Raw genomic sequence first — 13,439 nt, 5'->3', positions numbered from 1 at the left:
ACAACTGGGTTGGCTAGTAGGCTGGCAGTGACAACAAGCTCCTATTATCCATCTGTGTCTGCATTTTCCTCTGCTAAACAACAATTTTGCTGCCAAATATGCATTCGTATGGCATTATTTAATGACTCCTGTTGATAAAGAGGCCATCGGTTTACCTACACTACAGCCGAAGCTCTGACGTTAGACAGGCAAACGCAGTCGTAGCAGAGGACACTTCACATTTGACAACTTCTGATTACCTCAGAGTGTACGCCGATTGTCAGGCGGCGAACTCGCCTGAAAGCCAGTGGCCCGAGTGTTGGTTATTTTTCATCGGTCACAGGGGGGATGTCTGATTTCACAGGTACTAGCCAAAGGCAGCGAGGCAATGAAGGGAACTCGAGAAAGTACATGAAGAAAAAGGCACGTCATGGCCTCCACAGCATCAAATATCAAGAAAGGAAAACGTGTGAAATCATTATTCAACTTTCTCTCCAAGGCTGATCTTGTTCCATACCTGCCACAACGGGAGTGCCTCTGACCACACGAGCACCATCTGACTATGACTTGATAATGATGGAGAGGCTGGGGAATCATATTTGGTTAACCGATAGACCAAAGTGAGGAAAGTTGCCTTGCTCCTGGCGTGAGACAAAAAGAGAGAATCACCCTCCGGGTGGACACAAGAACTAATGAGTGAGCTAAAAAGGACAAGATGGAGTGATCCTCTATAAAAAGACCAGCAGTAATCTCTTCCTCTCCTCCCTCTCCACACTCCTTAATGTCCTAAGAGATCTTGGCTCCTCCGTAAAGCCTGCTGCTCCACACATCAAACAGAGCTGATTACAGCTGCACACCTTGCCGAAGCTGGAGCTGTGGACAGGGTGCAGCCTAAGTTCAAGGGAGACTCGGTGTTACAAAAACCAAAGACGAAAAAAGGCCTCAAGTTAGTGGGCGTCTCTCTAGACTAGACACATTTGAACAGCTTACACTACATCAGTGTGTGACTACAAACACTGACTTCAGTATCCATTCAGCATATCTCGAACTCGTTGCCTTGGAGCTCACCATCAGTGGTCTTTCAAATTAGGGCCATTTCTGCTTTGGATCCTTCTGTCATATCAGATGAGATCAGTGCACCCCTAGAGGTGCACGCAGCGCTTGAATCTAATCGTCATCAACAGATCGTCCTGTTCGTTTACATTAGCATAAATGCTCGTGACAAGGAGAGGGGTGTTCTTAGGGGGACGCAGTGGGAGAGGCAGGAGAAGAATGAGTGGCGGGAGGAGATGGGCAGAAACCACAGAGCTGCTGTGTGAGTTCACTGTCAAGGGTGTTGTTTTATTAAGACACCCAAATGGCCAGGGCAGGTATCAAGAGAGTACACGTCAAGACACTTGTGCTAACATGCCAGCAATCCTTTCTCCTACCAAAATAGCTCCAACCGAATTTACTGTCCGCTCTGTCAGACCTGGGGGGGCACCGTTGTCGAAGGGACTCTTACCTCTAGCAATCACGACAAGGGAAACGTTCACCTGCATGGCCATCTGGGTCTGAGGAGGTGGGCTGTGACAGGCAATAACGGTGTCAGTTGGTGTGTGCGAGACAGATTAATAAGTTGCAGCTTTGCTTTCCCAAAGTGTATTTTTTTCAGAAATCACTCACCTAGACAAAATGTTACAGGGATAGTTTAAGGACATTTAAGAAAATAATTTAGGTTTGTTTACTTTGTTGCCATGCTGGATTAGAGGATTTCTACAACCCTCACATCTGTCTGCTTAGAAATAAAAAGCCACAGGTGGCAGGTTGTTAGCAGGACTGAAAACAAGGGAAACAGTTTGTTAAATGTGCAGCTAAAAGTTATTAATTAGAGGGTTAGATGGCAGAAATCCTCTTAGCTGAATGTACTGCCTTCCTAGAATATTGTTGTCATACTTTGGCAGACAACCAACGGTTTTCGTCTCGTCCCTTCAGGGGTCGCCACAGCGGAACATGTTCCGCACGTTGATTTAGCATGTGTTTTGACGCCGGTCGCCAAGGTCGCTCTTGGTGGCTGGGTGGGGCCACATCTGGTGGGGTGGGATTCGAACCCTCTGCCTTCTGCATCCCAGCCCAAATGAGCCTTAAAAATGCTGCTAGATCAATGTTACCTTTGGCTAGAGCCAGGTCTACACACTAAACTATACTTAAAAAAATTCAAAACATGGTATCAGCCTTTTTTTTCTAATGCTTGTCAAACAAAATAGGCATATTTTCCAAACTTTCAACATAATAATTTACCCACTAAAGCATGAATTTAACTGTAGGTGAAAAAATAATGTTTACACTTCTAAATGTGTGAAAATCCTCTTAGTGCATTTCCTATTTAAGGAGATACACAAGTTAAAGGGGTTTTCGCATGCACTAAAAAAAAATAATAATAATAATAAAAAAAGAAAAAATATCACACTCATGTTTTTATCATTGTAATGCAACTTAAGAGAGCTGTCAATGAAGAAATGAATACTGTACTGGGAGATGTGGAGAGCAAAACACCACATCGAGCTGAAGCGTATGCACATTTACTGTATACACACAGCAGCTGGCCTACACACACATGCTGATCAAGCATGACCATTACAGACAGGGTAAGAGCTTTGTAAAGTTCAGAACAAAGTGTGAGTGTACCCATCTATTTAAAAATGGGTACCCATACACAAATGGCCTGAATAATGTTGATTATAAGGTCTAATGCATTAACATACTAATGTGAATTCAGCTAAAAAAACAAACAAGTAAACAAGCAACGCTTTCGGTCTTCAGCCAAAAGTTACATTTATAAAAGAGATATTAAGGGGACTAATTGACATTTTCATGCAGCTGCTGTTCTGTCCTCACATTAACTCCTCACCTACTGGGACACTACGATCACAAACACGTCTGAGCAAATGAACTTCTAGTTGGTCGCTGTTGTCCTGGCAACAGCAATTTGCAGTGAGTCATCAAATTTGTCATTATCAGCTGTGCTTTGGATCAAGCAATGTGCACCTTTCAAATAATTTTGGTCATTCAGAGGGTTTTCGGTGCTTTGCTGTCCTTGGGGCTTTAGTGCTGACTGGGGTTGCCCAAGTAACAGGACAACAACAACAAAGACGTGCAAAGTCAACTACCTCTGAACAGGATTCAAATTCCGGAACACTGCTGACATCGGCCAAAAGGATTTCGCTCCTTGTCCATTCAAACGACCTGTTTTGCATCATTTCGAGAAATCCGGACAGGATCAGACTATGAAAACAAACGGCAGGGCTTTAAGATAACAGAACCAAAGCTTGGGAGAACTCATGTCATCACTGACCATTATGGTCAAACTAACTTGAATGGCTGGTGCTATGGGCAACCATGTTGGTTATGCAAAGCACTGTGGAGGAGGTTGCAGAGCTTTATACTCTTCAACAAGACTGAAATGAGCTTTTGTAATTCAACAAGTTTCTAGATATTTAAAATCCAAGCTTATTCTGAAATGATATCTTTGAAATTTTATTTCCTGAAATGTGATCAGGTGGATGGTTAGAAGCTCAATATTTTGTTGGCTATGTCGAGTGTTTGGCTTCCCTTTTCTCGGCCCCCTTAAACAGATTTCCCTGAAGTAGATTACACTTAATCCAAAGTGACCACACATAAGGTGAAAAAAGGTGCATGAAATCAAGGTCGTAATTCAATGTCAGGGTGCATTATTATATTTATCATCAAAGGGATTCGCAGCTTTTAATTCATCGGACATCTTTCAGCACTAACACGGTATCTGATTTCTGAGGAGCACCAGTGCAGAGTCACACAGTGTGACATCTAGAGGAAAGCTGCAGGTTGCAGGACAAGTCACTGAAATGTGTTTCTACACAGAACAGAACCGAGGCCATTATGTCTGTACCAGATTTACGCTTCAAATCTAAAAAGCACAAGCCAGCGCCACGCACAGCTACCGCCCGCTGCTCTCAATGTTATTCAAATGACAGCACATTCTATTTTCACCTTGCAACTAATGCGACCATTACTCCTATGTCAGCAACACTCACTGTCCTTTCTTTTGTGCTGGATGTGCTGGCGAGCTGGCAAATTAATTCTAAAAATGGGATTATCCTGAAGAGTGTGTGCAGTTGCTGGGACTGAGCTCAAATGTAGTTTCCAATTATGCTCTCTGAAAACTCCTATTCCATCAACCTTGCTGAAACGGTTATATGGCGAATATGACTCCCCGTGGCCTGAGCGAAAAGGTAAATATGAAACATTTTCTACAGCTCCAGTTTTATACCTTAATCTTGTTGAATATGATGGGGAGTGGGGGGGAGAAACATCAACAGGGGCTTGAAACGCAATGTAAACAATGTATGCACAAAAAAATATGCACTGCTGTGAGGAAGTAGTTAGGAGAGGAGGGAAGGAGGGGTGGCTGGCTTGATTCAGATGGAAGGAAAACAAGCTGGATGGATGTAGCAGTGTGTGTGTGTGTGTGTGTGTGTGTGTGTGTGTGTGTGTGTGTGTGTGTGTGTGTGTGTGTGTGTGGGAGTGAGCGAGCGAGCAAGGGAAACGAGGAGGAGGGGATGTCAGCAGGCAAACCTATCATCCTCAGAGCCCACCAGTAAACTCTGGAGGGCAAACAATCTCCCTAATTGAATTCAATCCAGCCTCACCACAGGAAGCACTGAGGGTAGTGGCTTCATTCAGTATGGAGAGGGTTGGTGGAGGTGGAGGTGGAGGAAGTGGCGGTGGAGGGAAGCGTGCGTGTTGATAGGATGAGGAGGAGAGGGCTTTAGCTGGCCTAACAAGTGTGTGAGGAAAGGGAGAGAAGTAGGGGAAGCACAGAGCAAATACAGGTTTGCAGAAGACAACAATGACAAACAGGACAGGGAAAAAAGAAAGCGCTTGGTGCAAGAAGGGTTTGGCAGTTAAGGGGTGGAAGTGTGTGTGTGTGTGTGTGTGTGTGTGTGCGCATGTGTGTGGAGGGGGTGTGTGCAGAGAGTGAGAGACTTGAGGCGTAGAGAAATGGAAGCCAGCTGCACTTTTGCATGATTACACCGAAAACATCATTTGCATCAGGGAATGAAATCCAAACACACTCTGTAGATACGTATGGTTACCAACCAAAAGCGCCCTCCTATTTCACTGGTGGTAAAAATTAAAGGCTTACCAGAGATGTCCCACAGATTTGCATATGAGTACCTATCATGATTCATTTTCATAAACATCCTAATGCAGAACAAGCCCAATTGGCCCACATGAATGCTCTTCATTACTGTGTTGTATTGGGGAGGGGGGGGTGTACTTAATCTAACATCTCTTCTGTATTCATGACTAGAAATCAAACACTTTCAGCTCCATCTGTCAAGTCTGATGCTGTCACAAATGGTAATTAAAAGAATTTATACAATACCTTAGAATTACAAGGTGTGTGATTCTTAAGTGTTCTCCTCACAAATCCAGCATATCACATTCCAGATAATAAATTCATGTTGTGTCCTGTACAGAAACACAAAAAGAAGCAGATTAGGAGACAGGACAGAATAGTCTTGCATCAGTACAACATGGCAGCACATATTCTCTTAAAATAAGTGACAAGGTACATAATTAAACAGTCCAGCAGGAAGAACTCCCAGTGTCTGCCAGCACGACTAAGTTACAGTTTGTAGGCTTGTGCACGCATCACACACACACACACACACACACAGATAGATATATATGTGTGCACTCTCGCACACACACACTGAATATAATATCTCTTCAATGCTTGAGGATTGTCACAGTCACCTCACACACAAAAATACATATTTTGGTATCTTCCAGGTCGACCTTTCCTAAGTGGCATACTCATAAATTTTTCAGCTGTAGACTGGTTCGCACACTGGTGATAGAGCCCGCTTGCCGCTGTATGAAATGCTATTCAGGTCACATCGGCTTTTAATGGCTGATTTATTAAGGCCCAACAGAGGCTTGGTGATGGGTTGCAGGACAAAGAGCCAGTTTTAAACTGCATTAACACGCTGCTGTAAATATCCCACACAACATTAGCATTTTGATGACTGCTTCCACCAGTCACCTTTTGCTCCGACTCATTTTCCCACCATGCACATTTTGCTCTCCTGCTCTGACTCGTAACCTCTCTATCAATCCATCTTTTTGCATGTGCCACTTTCTTTTGCGTCTCTCTTCTTGTATCTTTCACTTATCGCATGCCGTGTCCCCCCTTTGCTGGGCCGATTCTCATTGTGCACAGGTGAAGTTTGATTATGATGAGTCAATAAACTTCACGTACAGTTACACAGAGGTACAGTGTGTTTTGTGAAACTGAAAAGTATGTTTCTTATTCGCCTACGGGGCTAAAACGTCTGTCACCTAACTCCGTCTCATTGTATGCATTTTTCTATTGTGATTTCTAATTAAATCTCACCTGCAATAACAAAAGTGATGAACACCAAAGCTTTGGTAATTGAGGTGTCTACAGCAGGTTAGGGTCTTGCATAATAAGCTAAAATTAAAAAGCATTAATCAGTAGTGCTGTGTTTACCATGCAAATTAAGAAGATATTGAATTACACTGCATTAAAAAAAAAAAAAGACTTTTTTCTAAACCAACCTAATTGAGTTGCCTGTCACATGTCAACATCTTTTAAAAGCACTAACACATGCTTAAAAACTACCTTCTATGTCCATAACAAGTCATAAAAAAGGCGCAGACCAACAAATTGAAAAAATGGCTTCTGTTGGTAGCTGTCATCAGGTTTCCTATTGTGCATGTCTGTCACTGATCAAAACCATGCTGAGTAAAATGGTTCCATCTTTCTTCCAAATTGATTCTACAAAAGGAAAAAAATGTCAACTATATTGCCAAACTTCCAAATATCATCTGGGCACAATGTCCGACTGATCTTGGCTCCTGAACAAGTGGTGGGGCCGTGCTTCATCAAATCTGCTGTTCATTATGTTTGATCAAATTTGAGACTTTGGCGGAGAAAGCAGATGCCCTAGGTCAATTTAGCTGAACCGCTCAAAGCTAGTTTGGTCAACAGAGCATCTGCCAGTCATTTAGCAAGCCGGAAAGTGCTGGAAAGGACCACAATCACACCATATTGCAACAATTCTAACCACAAACTGTTGCACAATCGAAGTGAGAGTTCACAGACAACAGAAAATAAAAATTACATCCTGGACAGTTTAATGAGCTGTAGTTGGCTTCATCGTCCGCTCACACCAGACGCTGTTTATACTCAGACCTAATTTACAGTAATTACAGCAATTGGACAAATCTTCAATTTTACACATTTACCTCCTATAAACCCACTGCACCTCTCCCTGAACTTTCTCACTGAGCTGAGACACACAGTCAGGGCCAAATTCAAACCTGCTCTTTTTTTACTCACTACTGACAGAAGTTGGGAAATGAAGCCCCCAAAGTATCATCAAAGGGTTTTGGACCACACAAATGTACACAAGGTGCTTCCAAGCACTAGAGGCAATCTTGTACTATTACTAAAAGGATATTCATTGCAAATACATAAAATATCACTGAAGTACTAGAATGACCCAACATGACACTGCAAGCTTATCATTAATGCCAGGTTGCTTCTTACTAAAAGTATAACTGATATTTCTCTGTCACACTGCAACTTAAACTGTGCTTATGTTCTGTAATCCAACGCTACAGTATGCAACTCTATTTTTTAGTACAAATGTTCTTTGAAACATATCTGATGATACATGCTGTTAATAACTCCTTAAACAACGCATTCATTAAACAACACTGGCAGCAGTGCAAATATATTTGACTTAAAATGTTTTTAAAGGAGGGCTGCCCTTCAAACCAATGGGTAATTTCTGCTTCATCAGCAGAAGTGTCCATCAGCAGAGGAATACAAGGCAATTGTTTGGGGCCTCCCAAAAAAGTGAGAGGACAACTTTCCCCTTAGTCCCTTTAAACCTTTGATAAAGGCAGTATGCACGACTATTAACTCTAAACTCCCCTAAGGGGACCCTTCTAGTTACCGGGGGGGGGGGGGGGGGGGTGTCCTTTAGAAATATTACAGCATTCAATCATTGTTTGTAGTTTGCCATTGACTAAAAACTGAACGACTTTGCAAACTGGCATATGGTAGAGGAGCATGATGGAGCAGGGAGAAGCAGGGCTGGGAGGAGCAGAGTGGATTAATTGCGACTCTTATGCCAACGCTACTACTAATCAATAGCAGACCGTTTTTTGACAGTGAATACAATCAGGTAAAATAATTCAATTTTATTTTATGACAATATTACACCAATTACATTCTGGTCGAGTGCTTGACCAAAATATCCTAATTAATTGATGGCATGCAAAAGTGGCTTATTATGATAAAATAGCTCGATATCTGCCTAATTATGGTAATATAACTAACTATTTTATTGCCTGTGTTTAAGGTAATTATAACAACAACACTTTTGGCCATTTACTGCTGGTGAGTCACCTAAAACAATGTTTTTCACATGAGGCTGACAACCTCTAACAGTATCTGTTAACAGCTTTGCACCTTAGCTGCTTAAGCAACAGTTAAGGTTAGTTTCTCAGGCTGAGTAAGAACTGTTTTACAGCTTTGAATCTTAGAAATTGAGAGCAGGTGCTTTTAAAAAGAATCTTATACGTTTAATTGAAAAAGTGAAAAATGCCGAATGTTGTCATAGACTCTATATCCTTTGTGTTACACTGAGCTACCTTAAAGAAATGTTGTTTGTGCAGAAAAAGACTTCCAACTCCTTTATGAATAGCAAAAGAAAAAAAGAAATCACCTTAAAATCACCTTGTAAAGACCATTTAAAATAATGCAACCTGTCAGTATCACAGAGAGCTGAAAGTGATGTGAGAGATTTTTGTTACACTGCCAAGTAAGCTGGCTAAGACCCCTAGATATTTGTAAGCGAATGATTCCCCATTGGTGATGCATTAGCCCAAGGGTTATGTAACAACTTTATGGCATTAAATCAAAAAAGTGTCCCAGGAAGAGTGTATTTGGCCCTTGTCTTTGTCAAATTATCGACTGTGCTCCGTTTTTCAATTACCATGGAAAGGAGTGTTTTTTAATTTACAAAGTGATAAAACACAGGCTGAGATTGTCACCACTGCCACGAGGGGCCATGAACTTACACCCAAATTTCATTCCACACTGCAAAAGCGATTCACTGCGGCACGGTGTACTTGATATCACTGTTGAGTGTTGTCACCAGAGCAGCAGACGTTATTTCTGACCACGCCCGAAAGTAATGTCGGCCATCGAAGAGTTGTATGATGTTTAATGTTAGTTTCAGTGGATAAAGTGAGCAACAGGTTGAGAAGGAAAAGCTATAACACGGTTACAACAGATAAGTTGTTACAGTCTAGTTGATAATGACAAGCTGTTTAAATTCACACACGAAGCAAAAACATAGTACCAATGAACTGCATTACTGAACTTGATGCATTCCAAGCAAAAACCAATATGATTATTATAACGTGTTTATTAGCATTTGCTGCACTTGCCATGCTCCTATTTGCAGCTGCTGCCTCAGGATTCATGCTGTTTCATGGTAAACTATTACTGCTCAAACGTACCGGGCATGAATTTGACCAGCTGAAGGGAAACAGGGCACGACTTACAGCTCTCTTCTTGCTTCAATACCAAAAAGTTGCACCTTGTAGTTTTAAGGCACTCTAAAAATATTTCAGCACCTCTGGAACCACTGTCTAAAAACCAACCAAACAAACACACACACACACAAAAAAAAAAGCAGCTCCAAAAACTGCCACCACAAGGCAAAACAACACGAGAAATCCGTGGACGCATGCACCGCATATGACTGATCCGAGTTGACAGCCTGCGCTGTATCTCTATAAAAGCATTTACTGAGGCACAGCACCGTGGCCTGCCGAAAGCTCATCAAAGAGTGGCTTATTTTATCAGCCAAGTGGAAAATGTGCTGAGAAAGAGAGGGTGAGGCAATAGCGAGGAAGTCAGCGAGAGTAACTGAGCTATTGTGCCCATCGCTGACCCAAACACCCGCGTTACAGTAGTCGCGGCTGCTCTCAACAAAAACCCTAATCATCAGAGCAGGACTCTAAATTAAAGAAGCCTGTGGTTGTGACACTGCAACTGACATCCCAGCCTGTGCATCCTGAGGTCTGAGGCAAAGGAGATATGGCTAATAAACAGAAAATATGTTAAAATCGTGGCATCTTTTACAAATAACCTTCTGTACATTCTCCTCTGTAAAGAAATATGCAATATTGTTACACGCTCCACTATTTAGCTGTTTGTTATTATAGCGGTCTTGACCTGGCTCTGACATCATGGCAATGGAAGGGGAAATACACAAGGACTTTACTGAAGTGTGTATGTAATTTCCCCAATATAACAAGCAATTGTTGGCTAATCTTAAATGCCTTCAAATAAACAAGCACTGTAAAGGTATTGTCAGTGATCTCATGTAAACAGCACTTGTAGTATTACAGTTTTCACCAAATCTAACTATTACATCGCTCACGCCAGGTCTTCGGACTTTGAAAAGGTAAAGGCAAAGAAGAACAAGTCAGCTCTACATCGAAATGAGAAATACACACAACCCCATGAGAAGTAATCAAAGCCTGTCAGGGATTGCTCATTCTGCAGGGAAGAAAAATCTAAGCAGCTGAAGTCAATGGGCAGCGTTTCTAATGCATGAGCAGCATCCCTCCCCCCAAGGGTCACATTAAATTCAGGCAAGCTGATAACAATTGACTGAGGTTGCTGGCCACTGCAGGAAGATTATGTACAGTCTGCTTTTTCATTATTTAGTCATACGGTCATTCTCCTTCTTCTCATTTTCCCACTAGCTACTCCTCTTGTGTTTATTTTATATTTTTTATTTTGTTGGTCTTCCTTGTTTTGCCCATCTCTCTTCTCCAAACATGTATCATTTTCTTAGTTTTTCCCCTTAGTTTATATCTCTGTTTTGCACACAAATGAGTAGAGGCGATGAGACGGACCTTTCCCAGACGACTGCCTCATACACGGGCTCTAATTGGTCTTAATTGGAAGGGGATGAACCTTGGGATATGAGTCTGTAGGTTACTCTGTACTGTACAGTATGTGTGTGTGCGCTTTTGCATGAATCCATTTGTCTTTGCCTCGTGAAACATAAAAACAACCTCACCCACCAGAATACAGCATTCAGATGAGGTAGTAAGCAGCACTGCCGTTTAAAATTTTTATACATATGCAATCTCATGTTTTGGAATATTTATGTAAATGTCATGTTTTTGTAGTCCTTGGGCTGTATATTGCTTTTCGAGCCAGAACGAGATTCCTGTTATCACACCATCTCACCACCAATCCCAGCTCAAAGGAAATTCTTAGAATGCTTTGTCTTTAATGCCCAATACTAAATGCATGAAATGTAACATCAAAAATAAGCTGTCAAAGTGCCATACTGTTTACCTTAGCAGTGGAATATCATTATGCTAATCACTCTTGTCTTTGTTTGGAATACATACATATTCGCACCACGATGAGCAACCTTGAAGCGGAGCATAAAAGTCAATAGAGGAGAAAATTGTATGGGTGACACTAGTATGAGTTGACACCATAGGTCTTTCATGAGGGTGCACGTTGTGTGCATGTACAATCAGTCATTTAGCATTTTTTCCTTTGATGATAATAAACAGAGAGGCACATTTGTTCTGTGGAAGGTTACCGGCCAAGGCTGTGGAGACATGCTCAGAGAGACGAAGAGGATGCACTTGAGAGGAGGGCTGCAAGACTTAAAAAGAGAGGGGCTTCCTCCAGTGGGTCGTGAGAGTGCACTCGAAATGCGTCACGGCGCTCCAAACAATGTCTTTATGAAACTCATTTAATGTAAAAAAGAGCTGCAACAAATTCATATCATTCTTAATTCATTCATCTGATAACCGTTTTTGACAAATCCAGTCTGTATCAAAAGGTATAAAATGTCTTAGAACAGGGACAAAAGCAAATATTGGGTTCTATGACCCCAATGTGTCATCATCCAGCAACTTATTTAGATCAAAAACTGTTATGGCGTTTGATTTACAATGATTAGCCTACAAAGTGCAACACTGCAATTACGAAAGCTAAAATTATGTAGGTGTGCAGCTAACAATATTCATTCATATGTGTATGTATGTAAACATGTTCTGTTTTACCTGCATTATGGTCCAGGACGCAAAAACCCTAATAAAGTTTAATTTGGTTTGATTTACAAAGCTGTAACCTGGCAACTTTGGTCACATTTTCTTGAAAATGCCTTCAACTGGTTCATCAGGGATCAAAATTGTCGCCATTAATGGTCATTCAACTAACCAATAACCATAAAGAATTGTTTAAGTAATCCCCTTTGCAAATAGATAATCTCTGCAGCCCTAGTGTAAAACACATATATATGCTATGTGTGAGGAACAGATACTAATGGCCCCCAACAGTCAGTCTCCTCTTCCATCCTAAAAGAAAAAATCTGCAACTTATTAAAGAAATGGATCAAGTTACAGGTAGTTTACTTCTGAATCCTTTTTCCATGTGCAAGCATGTGCACCTCAACTAACCTCCTGTGCCCTTGCCCTCCCCAACCTGAAAAATATGGAACTTGACCCTTTTTGAATTCTGAAACCAAGCTACACATTGAATATAACCTTGGCAGAGGAAAGGGGAGTGAGGTGTGTTTCTAATAAACTTAGGTTTTTCAGTGTGCTGAGTGTGTGTGTGTGTGTGTGTTTGTGAAGTAATACCTGCTCTGTTTATGTGAAATTCAATTGTGCACGTATGTCTCTGTGTATACATATCTGTGTCTCTACCTAGCTCTGTGTCACCACATGTGTTTATTTGCTCATATATGACCGCTTTTAGATTGTGTTTTCTCTTGTTCAAGGGTTCAATAACCATGTGTGCAGCAGGGGGCTCTGGAGTGTCTCAGCGCCCCGAGGCGCCAAGGACAAGCCCTGACAGGTGTGTGCGGAAGACCTGTTGGTCTGCAGTGCAGCAGCGGGCAGCAGCACAAAGTGCCTATTCATGCCTGAAAGGAGAAAACCGAGATATTGCAGAACCCCTGTGAGGAGAGGGCGGTCATCTGGGGGCACATCAACCTTTGACTACAAGAAATAGACATAACAGTAATGGGCTGTGTGACCCCCATGTTGGCTAGTTGTCTACCGGGATGGGGCGGCTCAGGCTGTCTACCGTCATTTTGAGATCATTTTGACTATTCAGGTCAAAAAGTAGTTCAATGTTAAATAGAAGTTCATGATAGGTAAATAGGAGAAACTAGCAGTGACATGATATAAGCCAAGACAGGAAACACTTGGAAGACTTTTCACAATGAAAAGAGAGTTGTATACAGTCATTGGCCACTACTGCAGTACATTGTAATTAAAGATGGTTCTAATGTTTTGGCCACATTATTTAAAATGAATGAGGGGGCCAAAACTTCAGAACCCACTCT

At 41.7% G+C, this 13,439-nt stretch overlaps 1 protein-coding gene across 20 annotated transcripts in view; it reads right to left on the bottom strand.

The window, feature by feature from the left end:
• LOC137137609 (adhesion G protein-coupled receptor L3-like) overlaps positions 1–13,439 on the bottom strand; it is a 211,281-nt gene that overhangs the window by 181,891 nt on the left and 15,951 nt on the right. For all 20 annotated transcript variants that reach the window (XM_067524090.1, XM_067524097.1, XM_067524093.1 and 17 more), the window contains one exon: positions 5,387–5,472. The gene's annotated coding sequence lies outside the window, so the exon portion shown is untranslated. The remainder of the gene's footprint in view (positions 1–5,386; positions 5,473–13,439) is intronic.

This window comes from Channa argus, chromosome 12 (genome assembly GCF_033026475.1).
Source record: "Channa argus isolate prfri chromosome 12, Channa argus male v1.0, whole genome shotgun sequence".
Taxonomy (NCBI): Eukaryota; Metazoa; Chordata; class Actinopteri; order Anabantiformes; family Channidae; genus Channa; species Channa argus.
This window is presented reverse-complemented; position numbering and strand designations above follow the sequence as displayed.